Genomic DNA, 14,791 nt, shown 5'->3' with positions numbered 1-14,791 from the left:
GACATAACCGGTTTCTGCCCGAAGAATCCAATTAAATCGTACACCACGTCTTCCCATTCTTCAAACACACACACACCCTGAGTTCTCATCTCGACGTGTTAGTTTTTATCTGTTGAACGAACAGCTTAAGTTCGCACACACACACTCGTTCCGCTCGTCTGCGCTCCTGTATTGTGGTCAATGCTTCAGTCGAGACGGGTAGTCAAACATGGCTCACTCACACACCAGGAGGAGGAGGAGCAGCGAAAAAAAGAACTCGAAAAAAGTGAGGTTTATTTTTAGAACGTTCCACACTCGTGCTTCACTCACACTCCTGAACTCCTGTACGGCGGGAAGGTCGGCATCGACCCGGAGCTATAAATATAGCACACGAGAGTCGAGCGTTTCGTTTGTGTCGTGAAGTGGAATTAATCCGGCTATATGTGTGGGTCGTGGTCGTTTCTTTGCTGATAAGCTTGATTTCTTCTTCAAGTTTGTCGCTAATTCGTTCCAGCGTTGCCAGGCTGCTTTGGTCGATTGATCAGAGTGTTCGCTACTCGCGTTCCCGATTGTTGGCAGCCCTTCCGTCACCGCCATCGTGGTTTGTTTACATATGGTTGGTCCTTGGCAATGGTTTTGCGTTTTTCCTCTTTGGCCAACATCCAACCTGCTTCTTTCATTCCGAGAAAATCGAAATGAAAGGATTCATTCATTGCATTCCCTCTCAGAATGCCCGGCTTTTCTATGGAAAGTTCGGTTGGGTGCGCCTGGTGTAATAAAAACGGGGCTTTTCAAGCCCTTCCTCCTGGCTCCGTTTTTCGGACGTGTTGTTTTTATTTTTATGAGTTTTTATGTGCCTTTTTTTGCTGCAACTCTCCAGCTTTGTTGGGGTCCTTGTTTGCCTGCCGGCTTGGTAGTAACGCACAACTCTTTTTCCCAACGAAACAAAAAAACAACGAAGACAAATGGGACACGGACCATTATAAGTGTCCGGGACTAATCTCGCCTTTTGCGATGATTATAGCCGGGATTACGTCGGTCTTAGGTTGGCCCGACTTTTCCCCGTACGCCGCCGGCATCCCGCCGGACGTGAGTGAATTAAATGGATGCTGCTTTATTACTGTTTCTGCCGCTCCGCATTTTGTGATCATATTTCTTGAAAGCTTGGAAAAATTCCACTTCCCAAAACTTACCCAACATTGTTGGCCCCATCTGGTCATCACGTGCTGCTGCAACAATTGTTGACGCCTCCAACCGGGTTATCACCCGGTGCCCCCTCCTGTCACAAACGACGCGCCGACTTTTATCTCGTGTTTACATTCCGCGGTGAATTACTGTGCGCCGCGCGCTTCTGTGTGTCATCGCGGGCTCAACTGTCAACGCCGCCGCCGCCGTCGTCGCCACCACTTCTGTCGATTCGGCTGCTTTGATGAGTGTGTGTCTGTGTGTAATCGAATCGATTCTAATGGAGTTTGGAGCGCTTGCTTGGATGTTGTTGTTATTTTCTTCGCTATGAATTCTTTTCTTTTTTTCAAGTGACCTGTCAGCGAGATGAAAGGAAGCGGCGACGCGGTTGTCTTTTTGATAATTTGATATTTTTATTAATTGAATTGTTTTTGATTGTGTTGGATTATCGAATAAGTAGGAACTGTAGTACGCAACCAACAAATTAAAAGTTGTATTCAAACGAGGCAACAAGAAAATATCAAACGAGTAAAATAGGTTTTTGCAGCATAAACCGACTTATATTCGTGAAGAGTACAAATCCAGTTTGAGAATGTCAGGATAACCACTTCTCGTCATTGATATACTATCTTGTCGTACGTCGTTTTTTGATGTTCTGAGAAAAATGCGTTTATTGATTGACCTTGTATAAACAAAAACAAGAACACGCAATGTAAACAATAACAAATAGTTTATATTTACAAATGGTTACAGTAGTCTGGCATGTACGTGTGTCAAGCTGCTTCTAATCTAATCTAATCTAATCTAACTCTAGCGCAGCCAGTCTTTCGAGGGCATCCTGGAGAATGCCTTAGGTTGATTGACGCCTAGCATCTTCTTGTCATTATCAACATTTGCAGTGCGCCATTGCATTAACATGCATTGAAACATCACAAACGTCGAAACGGCCAGGCCAACTGCGTAAAGTTAACCGCAAAGATGATTCGTTGAATTGGATTGAGTTTGAACACGAATGTTCAAACAGCAATACATTTCTGAATCTACAGGGGAGGAAGAAACGTGGGGATCCCCCGCTCACGTTCCTGTTTATTTAGGCAATTAATCGTTGGGAGCCACCATGCTAAGAAGTTTTGGTGCTCCGGGACCCTCGAGGATGGGACATCGTATTTCCACAAATGCCCTGGACACTATTTGCCGTGGTTATAGCGCCACAACTCGCTCTCTGTTGGTAGAGAAAGTGAAATTTATTAAATAGTAATAACATAGATCACCAATTCTGATGATTTCAAAAATTTAATGAAATTTAAAAAATAACTATTTATTTTTATATGTTTTTTACATGTGTGCACATGTGGTAATTATACAATGCAAAAAAAAATAAAATAAAATAAAATGCAGACTCACCTTTAACATTGCAGACTTTTAACATCTGAAAAAGAGAAGCATACCTGAGGTGCAACACCACTCTCTAGTTCCCCTACCGTTCCAGTTTCCGATGTAAAAGGGACGGGCTATCCAACCCTCTGCAGTCCCAGAAAGCACCAACTGTTTAGTCCGCGAGCGAATCGCGAACGCAGCAACAGAAACTTCCGTCGCTTTCACACCTGGCAACGTTGGTGCAACAGTCAGCTGACAGGCACACACCTCCGATCAAAGCAGCCAACTTCCGATGATGACAAACCCCCCGAAACCATCACTCCCACCCCACAGCATGCGCCACCGTTCGACAATCAATCTTCTCGCTCTCTAATCAGCACATGAGAGCGTATTCAAAGAGAGCGTCATCGATGATGGCGGAGCAGTGATGATGACCGTTGTCATCAGCGTAGACTGCCTCTCGCTCGATACACACTCGCTCACTTCAACACGAGCAGCTTTCACACACACCACGCACACCTCAGAAGCTAACCAAGAGCAAAACGTGGCTTGCTTGCAAAGTCCCTCTTATTTTCTTCTCTCTCCTTGTTCCATTCTCTTCCTTTTCAGAAACTCTCTCACAGTACAGTACCAATGCTTTGGTATTAGTGTGATAAGTCTCGCTGCGGCATGTCTTGGCCCGAAATGTGAAAAAACATGGCGAAGCCAGTCTTTCATTTCAATTACAAACGCGAAAACTTTCGAAAAGCATCGAAATCACCGCGAAAATTTCCAATGCGAACGACAAACTAAACATTGCTGCCACTACGCGGACACTTTTAGGGAAATTTCCGAATCAGAACGTCCAAAAAACTATAAAAACGAAACCGAAACAAGCCCACCGAACAAAACGAACCGCACAGCTCAACGTACACTCTCAGACTCGCATGTACGTGTGTCAAGCTGCTTATGACTAAATTCCCATTGGTTAGTTGTCGCACTAACAGCAATTTTCAGGGTATGTCAAGAGAGCACGATCAAATTGAATCTTCTTTAATATGAAGAGTGATAACAACGTACGGAGTTTTTCCGGTTTTTGTTGAATATCTCAGGATTTAAATCATATTTTGGGGGTCTGTGAAGGTCAAAAGGTGAGGTATTCAAAGCTGCACAAAATGGCGTCCTTAACTCAATTAGCTCAAAATCAACGTGTGGTTTGATCTTTAGTTTCTGCCCATCAAAAGTATCATTTTTAATGTATAAAAAGATCGATTGGCGGCGTTTGGCGGAATGTGGTCCAAATGATGGCCCAATTTTTAACGTCAAATACCGGCGAAATTGTCATCAGTTCCTCATGAAATTCTTTTTTTCAACACTATTTATGCAAAATTACACAAAAAAGAGGTAATATTCAACAATCCAAATTTTCTACCTTCCAATATTAAACTTCTGTGTAGTTCTGGAAGTCTTGAAAACTGATAGGACCGATTGCAAGTCAACCTAAGAAATTTGTACAAAATTAATACCAAAAACAACAACTTTTGAGTTATGGCTATCAAAAACTTAATACTCTAATGTTACCAATTCTCGGTAAATTACAGTTTTCTCACAAATAAATATCCAAAGAATCCATTTTAAAAACCATCACTTTTGTGTTTGGAAACATTCGGCTTTTGAATGTTATGTTAATTACACTTTATGTGTTCATAACAAAAAAATATCTTCGTCTTCGAATGCTTCCTTCATTCGAAAAGTGATAACTCACAAGTTCAAAAACTTACGTCTATTTTGAATTTAGATTTTGAATCAGTACCATTTGGTTTTACAGCGTGACGTCACAAGCGCACACGCACACACATTTTTACTGAGACACAAGTGCAAAAAAGGTAAACAGTGCAGCCAAGCTGTGCATTTTCCAACCTAAAAATCGATTTGGCTTAAAACCTAACTGAAAATGAAGAAAAGGGGGAAAATACCCATCTTCATCACATTTTCCGATCTATTATCGTCACTTTCGCAGTATGCCTCTATTCAAATAACATTTTCAGACAAATCATCAATATAGAGTAGCTTGCTCACTTTTTTAAAGCTATTTATCACTTTGAAGTAGTCAAAAACACAAAGTGCTGATAAGCCGATAAAAGAATTGAGCCGAGAAAGGGTATATTTCCTCTATACGAACTCCACAAAACTTGAATGGTTTATTTAGTTACTGAAAGATGACTATAAAGGGTTGTAGTTAAATTTTGAGCGAAAATTACACTGATTAGTTCAAATTTCTAGAAAACAATCACATCCATCAGCTTTCAAATCTGGCGCTAGATTGAACTCTCTTCTATATCATGTTAATGTTTCTTATCTGGACGAATCCAGATCTTCTTTGAAACGCCCTCCTGCTTTTTCGTTCGCAACCTCCACTCAACCGAACAGATGAAATTACATTCGAATCGTTTTATGAATCCAAAGCGCCAGAGACTTCATCTCCCTCACGTGAATTCAGTACAAACACGCAAGTGAACTCGTCGCCGGAACATGTCTGTAGTCTGGTTTGATATTACTTTCGCCACACCACCACGTTTCTACAGCAAAAGGGGAAGAACTCCGTTTGCCGAGCGCTCTTTACTATCCTTTTCTGGTGCAGAGAAACAGGTTCCCGAGTCTTCTGGCTTGCGCTCAGGATATTGGAACCAAATTGAAAGAGATTCCTGCCTTTTCTTTGACATCCGGCGAGGAGGGGGCGCGCGAGCGTTTGCGACGTCACGTCAGGATAGTGGTCTATCGCACTTTAAGGATGTTCGACTTGTGGGAAAAACGGGATTGAGTCACCTAGTGAGGTTTTGGGACCTTCTTTGATCAGCGAAACAAGCTTGTTTGCGAAATCGTAACGGTCATTTAAAAAAAAATTGTTTGATGACAAAACAAAGTGAATTTGAACAATTACAACTCATTTCACCCCAAAGAACAACAAACGGGACAACTCTTTCCCTGTTTAACCAATCCTCCTCCTTGTCGACGAGGAGTGAAATGGTTCGAACATGCGTTTTTAATAGGGAACAAAGTGACTTTTTCGGGACTTTCGCCAGGTACGGCCAGGAGGGGTTGGAGTCCCACGTCCTGGATATCCTCCGCTGGAACACGTTCAATTTTCATCATCATCAAGCTCGTGACACATTGCTTCTGCTAACGTCGTCGTCGTCGCCGCCTGATTTGCGTGGCGAAGGAGGAGGAGTCCTGTGCCTGTGGAGCGTGAAATTAAAGAATAACTTGGTTGATGGTTCCAAAAATTGCTGGAAAGAAATTTGCTTGGTGCCTGGTGAATGGATTCATTAAGGCAAAGTTTTAAGATGGATGACGTAGGTGGAGAGGGACGATGGCTGTCACATTGACGGCGCGAAATTAAACTGCTTGTTTCGAGGCCTGAGTTTAATGAATAATGGATCACGGGAAAAATGGGCGTTTAATTGATTGTTGTGGGTGAATTTAATTTATTCAATCGGGATGTATCACTTTTCTTGCCAATTAACTCGGGCCGGTTGTTGTGAGATTTGGAGAGCTGGGATGATTGATCTATTTTGCTGGAGTTTATTTCTATTGCAACGACCTTGATAAAAACGGCACTATCCTGTAAAATTATTACTCTTGTGCAGCGTTGGAAGAATTGTCATCAAAATTAAGTCTTCAAGAGAAAAAATCCGAAGGGAACATGGCTCTCCTCTCTTGCGAACGAAAGATCGGTAAAAGGATTCTAAAAAAAATCATCATCTTGAATAATCGGTGGAACAACTTTTTCATAACTACACTTGCAAGTGCACTCAAAAAAATGAGTTCGCGTATACGTGAACAGAGTTCATGCCAACGGGAACCAGGAAGAAAACTGTTTAACTTTTATAGTGCATTGCACCATGAAAGTGAACAGTTCTCTTCCTGGTTCCCGTTGACATGAACTCTGTTCACTAGCCTGTCCCATTTTGAGGTCATGTCGAGGAATTTCAGGTGCTCACTTCTTAAATGGTAGATTATGATGTTAGGAACAATGTTTTCTTAGACAAGAAAAAATAATAAAATACTTTCTCGCACCCCCTAGTCGATTTACTGAAAAAAGTCACTTTTTTGAACAAATTTTCTAAAATCGCTTGGAATCAATACAAAAACTGTTTCGATCAGGTGTGTATTATCTTCAAACGATAGGTTTTTGTCCATAGATTAAGATGCACTATCAATATTGGACGAAAATTTAAGTTTTTGGACTCTCCCAGGCGGATTTGTGTCGAAAAAATCGCATTTTTTCGAAACTTTTTTCAGAAATGTTCATTTAATTTAGGGTAGCCTATTTTCCCAGTAAAACCAATACGTGCAGCTTGTAGGAAATTTCATGGCGAACATTTTTCTCTCTGAGAAAATGCAATTTCGACACTCCAGAGCCGAGATATTTGAGTTTTAGTGAGGAAAAAGTGCCAATTTTCAAAATTTCTCAGAATTCTGAAGCAAGGCCTACTAATTACACGATGTAGCAAGCATATGTCTCAAAGGTCAGGGTATGCTTTTATAGTAATTTTGGCCGCTGAATCCGAATCTGAAATCAAATTTCGTGCAAACAGTGATGTTTTGGAGCTACACCCTTTTGGAATGTTATTTGCGTGTTTAAGAGGTAGTTTTTGTAAATATTGCTCGGTTTGTTGTCGTATCAAGGTGCTCCGATTTGGATGAAACTTTCAGCGTTTGTTTGTCTATACATGAGATGAACTCATGCCAGTTTGGAGTTTGAATTTTCCGAGGATTTCGAATATGACAAAAGTGAGATTAAACAACAGGACAATAACTAACATTGTAAAATGTTTGTCATAGAAAAATCGAAAAACTATGAGAAAAACTGCGATTGGCCAAAAAAGTTATTACCGTAGGCTTATAGTCCATGAAATTCCCTAACTTGAACTAAAAGAGTATGGGTGTTGGAGGCTGTTGCAAAAATATATTGAGGTTTAAAAAACAATTTTTAACAGTAATTTGCAAAAGCTATGAGAAAAGTTAAACCAATCTTGGATGTCTATGGCTCATTTTGAAGTGCTTCAAAAGACCATTCAAATGCATCTAAGATAGTTGAAATTGATGAAGTTTTACTTAAATACGAGCAATTTTAAGATTTTTTATGTTTTTTGGACCTCAATCTTCAATGCCCGTTTTACCCCACTTCCCTTTGTCTTAGAGGGCTCATTTTTGGCATGAGTTTATCTCATGTATAGACAAACAAACGCTGAAAGTTTCATCCAAATCGGAGCACCTCGATACGACTCTAGAACAAACCGAGCAATATTTACAAAAACTGCCTCTTAAACACGCAAATAACATTCCAAAAGGGTGTAGCTCCAAAACATCACTGTTTGCACGAAATTTGATTTCAGATTCGGATTCAGCGGCCAAAATTACTATAAAAGCATACCCTGACCTTTGAGACATGTGCTTGCTACATCGTGTAATTAGTAGGCCTTGCTTCAGAATTCTGAGAAATTTTGAAAATTGGCACTTTTTCCTCACTAAAACTCAAATATCTTGGCTCTGGAGTGTCGAAATTGCATTTTCTCAGAGAGAAAATGTTCGCCATGAAATTTCCTACAAGCTGCACGTATTGGTTTCACTGGGAAAAATAGGCTACCCTGAATTAAATGAACATTTCTGAAAAAGTTTCGAAAAATGCGATTTTTTCGACACAAATCCGCCTGGGAGAGTCCAAAACTTAAATTTTCGTCCAATATTGATAGTGCATCTTAATCTATGGACAAAAACCTATCGTTTGAAGATAATACACACCTGATCGAAACAGTTTTTGTATTGATTCCAAGCGATTTTAGAAAATTTGTTCAAAAAAGTGACTTTTTTCAGTAAATCGACTAGGGGGTGCGAGAAAGTATTTTATTATTTTTTCTTGTCTAAGAAAACATTGTTCCTAACATCATAATCTACCATTTAAGAAGTGAGCACCTGAAATTCCTCGACATGACCTCAAAATGGGACAGGCTACTGTTCACGTTTACGCGAACTCATTTTTTGGAGTGTGTAATGTCACAAGTCGAAAAATTACCTGTCACTTTTTGTAGATTAGCAATGTGTGTAAACAAAGCGGAATAAATAATTTAAAGTGGTGCTGACAAGAAAATTTAGAAATAATCATTAACAGATTGATTCTGGAGCGATTTTCTTTAACGTGATTCGCCTCCTCGCTCTTTTGCGGGTGAAGAAAGTTCAAAAGCGAAAAAGATCCCTGCTCTTGTGTACTAAATCAAAGTGATCAAAAATCCAAGAAAAAAAGTGCAAGAGTGGAAAAGTGCTGAGTCATCGTCTAAAAATAGACGGCGTCCTATCTCGCCCAGCAAAATGAAGTCGATTAAGTAGTCGGTTTTGATGGAGAAAAAGTGGAAAACGTGGTCTAAAAATAGCGACGCCATCCCCCTATTGTTGTAGCGGAAATATACCCATTTTAAGCCTAATAAGCGGTCGTGTTTGAATGCTGCTGAGTAATCTGGAGTGTTCCTTGAAATTCACTAAAACCAAGTACACCAACGAGTAGAGCAACTTTTGTCAACATTTCTGTTTATTTTCACATTTATTAAAAGTCATGCTATTCCTTCTACAAGCATTTAAAAAAAATATTTCCCAAATGCATTCTAATCAGTCAAGTGCATTGGGCCACGCGCATCTTCCTATTTTCAGCTTAGTTCTTTTTTTCTTCCAGCACTCGGCTTAGTGCTGCCAAAATTGATGAAATTTTAAGCAAACACTCACGAAAAGTAGCATTTGTAGAGAAAATTTCCTGGCATCACTGGCTCACTCCAACAGGCGCTGCTGGTGGTGTTGGTAAATCCGGCCACCCTTTGTTCTTTATTTGCCTTCGCTTCTCGCTCGGTTTTCTTCAGCCTTCGATTGGAATGGGTCGTCAAAAATCAAACGTCAAAAAACTTGGCGCGTTTGTTTTTTTTTTGGCGCTTGCTACCCAAGTAGCACACTTTATTCGCCAAGAGATTTCCGAACTGCTTGTTGAACTCGTTTACTATGTTTTCCCAACGTCCCTGAGGACCCTTGAACGCTGGAAAAAGCGCACGTTTTTTTGTTGTTGAACATCTCTTCATCCGTCAGAAATGTGCGTGGTTTAAGTTAGTTTTGCCAATGCAAATCATCCTTGCATAGAGAACGTTTGTTAAACATGCCATAAGAACTCTTGACTATAAGATTCTGAATTGGGTTAGGTGAACGTTGTTAGAACCGTTTAGCAACATCCTGCCTTTAAGGTTCAGAAGTGAGTTAGGAAAACGTTTTGAGAACCGTCCAAGAACATATCGTGGAAGAAGAAATTTAAAGAGGCTTTTCATAATATACGTCCCAAGTTTTCGCTTTGAATATATTTTTCTTTATTTTAAACTTTATTTGTGAGTAATGTCACTTAACGATACTTAAACTACTAGTTTTGTGATTTATCAGTTTTGACAGGGATACGATGAATAATAAAAATATCAACCAAAAAAATCATTCAATTTCAATATTATGCTTTTGGAGATTATTTTTTTTTTCAATTTTTGAGTTCTAATCAACATCGCTTGCTGCTATATACTCTGCTGCTGGTTCACCTGTGGCTGCATTTTCAGTTCTCCTTTTTGATGAAGAATCCTCACGGCAAGTATCGAACCCTCGATCACTCCAAATGTCAAGTCCGGGCGCGCGTCTGCATCTTTCCACGAGGGGTTATGTTGGATGAGCAGGCCTAAACGTCAATTAGAAGCCTGCGGTCATCTAGCTTTTACCAAGTTCACTAACAGTTTGCTAAAACTTCCCATGAACATAAGCTGTTTCTATTTTTAGAACTATCTGAGCTTGTTTCATCAACATGTTCTTTCTCGGTTTTTAAAACACGAAGGCAAACTACACATAAACAACTTGTTTACGAGAAATCCCAGCCGAAGCCAAAGATCAAATCTACTATGTTATCATGTTTAGCAAACTGAAATGAAACATCATGTCTGCAAACGTCATTTTGCTCTCCGAGTTCTACAAGCATGTTTCATTTAAGTCAGAATAAACTTCAAAATGAACTTTTCGTAATCCGTTGCTAGATTTGGCATTTATGTTACACAACTATGTTAAACAATGGTTTTTTGATCAAAAATTGAACAATTTACCAATTGTTATGACACGTGTTCAATAATTAACGTATAAAAACGCTTGTGCAGCAATTGTTCAACAAAAAAATAAAAGGCGATGTTTTTCTTGCTACTTGGGTAGTTATTAACATGTTTCGGGATTATTTTTCAAGTGAGTGACTAACTAATGTGCAAAAGAACCTGTTGCCGATAGTTGTAAGCAAATTCATATCTTAAGCGCTGTAAAAACGTTAGCGCAAGTGAAAAGATATTGATGGCGACTTTCGTTAAGCAATTCACCTCTCACCTTCCGTGTGGATGTGTGTGCTACAAATATGATGAGAGATGGTCTCGCAAAATAGAAATTATTATTAGAAATTAGTTCATTAAATTTGATCTTTTTAACCAGTAAATGGCATAAATTTGCATGCTTACTTGAGGCGGTGCTGTTGCTGGTAAGTTTATAGCTTAAATAGCATTTTTGAAGCTTTAATCGAACATCAAACTCTTCATATGATGAAGATAGGTGTTTGATTAGAAAGGATATATTTCCCCTACAACGTTTGTTCCAGTTAAAAATATATTTTTGTGAGCATTACTGGACAAAACCAATTGTACGAAGTACTCATCATAAACTAGCTTTCCTCAGACTAATGACCAACCATAGCTATTGTCTCAATCAAGCGATCTAAACTTCCCAAAATCCCATCGTCACTTCCACCTTTTGGAAACCTTCCGAAACTCGTTACATCTTCCAACTCTGCCAACCGAGAAACGCAATTATCATTGACGTTTTATTTGAAAACTTTTTCGTTCGTTCCATCTGCCCTCACGTCGTCGTTGGATTATCTTTCGATTTTGCATACCTCCCAGAATAGGGTCGGAAGAGTCGGAAAGCCATCATCATCACCGGCATTGCCATCGAAAAGTTTTATATGACACTTGGTTCAATCTCCGGCGTTGAACTGATGCTTCACGTGTGTTTTTTTGCATACAAAACCAATTTAACGTGTATTCTTCGAATGACGCACCCAAATAAAGAAAGAAAAAACACGACAAAACTATGCGTCGTTCGGTATAATGTTAATAAAAGTTTATTGTTACTGTCATTGAGCGGATAGTCGCAGAAGAAGAAAAAACGCAGTCAACTTTTGCGTTGTATTACATCAGAGCGGCAGAAGATTCCGTGCTGTCACGTGGTGGATTTTCCCACATGTCACGCGCTGACGGCGGGGAAAAAACATCATGCTTTGACAGCCGGCTCTCGGCACTTTTTGGTTCGATTGTAACGCCCTTGGTTGGATTAGAGACAAAAAGACAAACCCAAAAAAAGAGGTGTCGAAAATTTGAAATCTGCAAAGTTGAAATTGCTTTTCCACATTTGGGCGAAAAAAAAAACAACAAAAAAAAGTTTAACAATGTTTTAGCTACAAATTTGATGCAAAACTGCAAAAAGAGTTGTCACCGTTGAGCACATGTGTCAAAGTAGAAAACTTTATCCATTATAGTAACGCCAACAGTGAACTTTTTTTTAAACATTGTTGACTAGACATTAGACAACAACAACAAAAAAACAAGATCTGAAACATGTTCTAAATCGTTAATTTTTCGCAAAAAATTGTCACCGTTTTTCCTCAATTTTCTTCTCAACTCAGGCGGAACACTTACGAGTGCGAGGGTTCTATCGCTCTAGGCAGTGATATTTGCGAAATTTCCTTCGTCGTCCTTATTGTAAGAGGGAGATTGGGGTGTGAATTACCTGAAAATAAATGGAAAGATACACAAAACAATGAATAGCATGTATTCAGATCTCCAGTAAATCGAAAAAAGTAATAAAAAACGCATTTATAACTCATAAAAAATCTATTTTTCTTTTTTTTCTTTGGTTTATAAGTACAATAGAAAAAGGATTACATGTTTTAGTCAAAAATATATCTTAATTGTAATCCTTAACTATCGATTTAAATACACAATTCCGATATATAAACAACAAAAATTGTTTGATGGTGAATGTTGTCGATAATTGATTATGTCAATGTATTGTAAATCCAAATTTACAATTTGAAAATAGTACAATTTTCAATGAAATTGCTAAGCCTGAAAGTTTAAATGTTTAAATGAAACCAATCATAAATTGCGTGGGTAGAAACTATCTTTCTGTCCAACATTTTAAAAAACAATTGTGATGGAATCTGATTGATACTTGAAAATAAACATGAGCGAACAACTGTGCCTCTCGTTTACGTATGAGCAATCATGCACGTTTAAGTTGAAAGTTATATTAATAACAAGATCATGTGTGACAAAAACAAAATATTGTATAAGATTTTTTTTAAATAGAATTAATTTTGATTTATCTTAAGCTTTATCGCTAAGCAGAAATTATAAGAAAACTTTTACCTTATAATTAGGCTTTGTGATTTTTTACGCTCAAAATTTGCAAATAATGTCAATACATCAAATTTCACGGAAACTTCGCGGAACGTGTGAAAAACGTTAAAATAACTCTTAAAACCTAATGTTAAAATTACAAATACTACTTGGAATGCTTCATTTAATATGATGTTCAATAAACTAAAAAATATCCTAACTATTTTACGTTAAAGTGACATATTTTATTTCCTTTTTTCCGAAAAAAGATCCCACGTGGTTTATGAATTTTATCCATTAATATTTTGAAACGAAATGGGGGACATGTGTGTTCTCATTTATTAAACTGCATTTTTAAATATTCGACTTAAATATTCGACAAATATTTCCATAGAATGACAAAGTTAAGTTTAAAGCATAGGATTGATCGTTTAATTTAAATTCAGTGTGTAAAGACGGTGCTTCATGAATAAATAAATAATAAATAAATAAATAGTTTTAACAAATTTCGCTGAATTGCTTCTATTTCATCTTTTTAGAATTGATTGAATTTCATATTAATGTAACATTTAACATTTTGGCCAACCAAAATGATAAAAATAACTTGAATTTTTTGCGACATTTTGCCTTTTATTTTCCCGTTTCAAAAACTAATTTAAAATCAAAACAGAAAACAAAACCATAGGCATTTTTTAAATCCAACGGGAGCTATCCACTCAAGTAAACAAATGTTGTGAAAATCAACAGGACTTATTTTTCTGTTATTTTTTTAAATTCTTTCATTAAATCTGGAATAAACCTAGCTCGAATACTGATTGTTGGCTCCTCTAACTCAAATAGGAATAAACATAATCTTATGAACTACTGTAGAATTATTGAGTGAATACCCTTGTTCAATTACTAACATAGGGCGAAATTCTTGAAATTTATCAATTTTCTCAATTCATGTTTGTTATTCAAAATAACATCATAATACATATTTCATCTATACAGACTAATTAAGTAAATTTTATTAGTTTTCAATTGAAAAGCTTGATATGCAACATTTGAAGAATTTTTCAGATTTTTCAGTGTTTTTAGAAACTTACTTAGTTTAGTAATATTTTCATTCGTTGTGAAAACAATTTACTGCTATTTTATTTTAAAGGTATAGTTTCAAAAGAAATTGAAAGAATTATGATTTGTTTTATTAAAAAAAATTAAAGCTTTGAAATCAACTTTTAAAAACTTTAAAGACTTTTCTGAGTCCTGTTTAATTTTAACGGTATTTGATTATTTTGGGTGGATAATTCCCGTGAATGTTTAAAAAAATACTACTTTTAATAAAAATGTCGACGGTTTTGTTCGAACGCGCATCAGTTGGTAACGGAAAGCCGCTCTTTGTTGCGTTGGGTTTGTATAAGTCCAAGGAAGGTTCTTACGCAAATTGTATGGAGAAAGTTACGTTACATCTAATTTTGATCACAGGAGGCTGAACAAGCAATAAAGCAAAAAACGTCAACAAACGTAAAAAAGGCAGAAAAAAGTTTGGCGGGTATGGTTTGTTTTGTATAGAAATTTTGATTTCGTTACAAATTAAATTATTTTTTACCTTTGATTTAAAATTTAAATTTTGAAAAGGGAGATAAAAACTTTTCAAAAAATGTTAATTTGCTTAATGTCGCAAAAACATTCAAATTATTTCACTCATGTTTGCTGGGCAAGATTGTTAAATCTTGCTTTGATATGAAATTCAATAAAATGAAGCAAATCAGCGAAAACTTTTTAAATTTATA

The 14,791-nt window shown here is 37.5% G+C and overlaps 1 protein-coding gene across 11 annotated transcripts in view; it reads right to left on the bottom strand.

Annotated features, from left to right (window-relative positions):
* Positions 1–14,791, bottom strand: part of LOC6040300 (protein winged eye) — a 408,769-nt gene that overhangs the window by 245,380 nt on the left and 148,598 nt on the right. The window lies entirely within an intron of this gene.

This window comes from Culex quinquefasciatus, chromosome 3 (genome assembly GCF_015732765.1).
Source record: "Culex quinquefasciatus strain JHB chromosome 3, VPISU_Cqui_1.0_pri_paternal, whole genome shotgun sequence".
Taxonomy (NCBI): Eukaryota; Metazoa; Arthropoda; class Insecta; order Diptera; family Culicidae; genus Culex; species Culex quinquefasciatus.
This window is presented reverse-complemented; position numbering and strand designations above follow the sequence as displayed.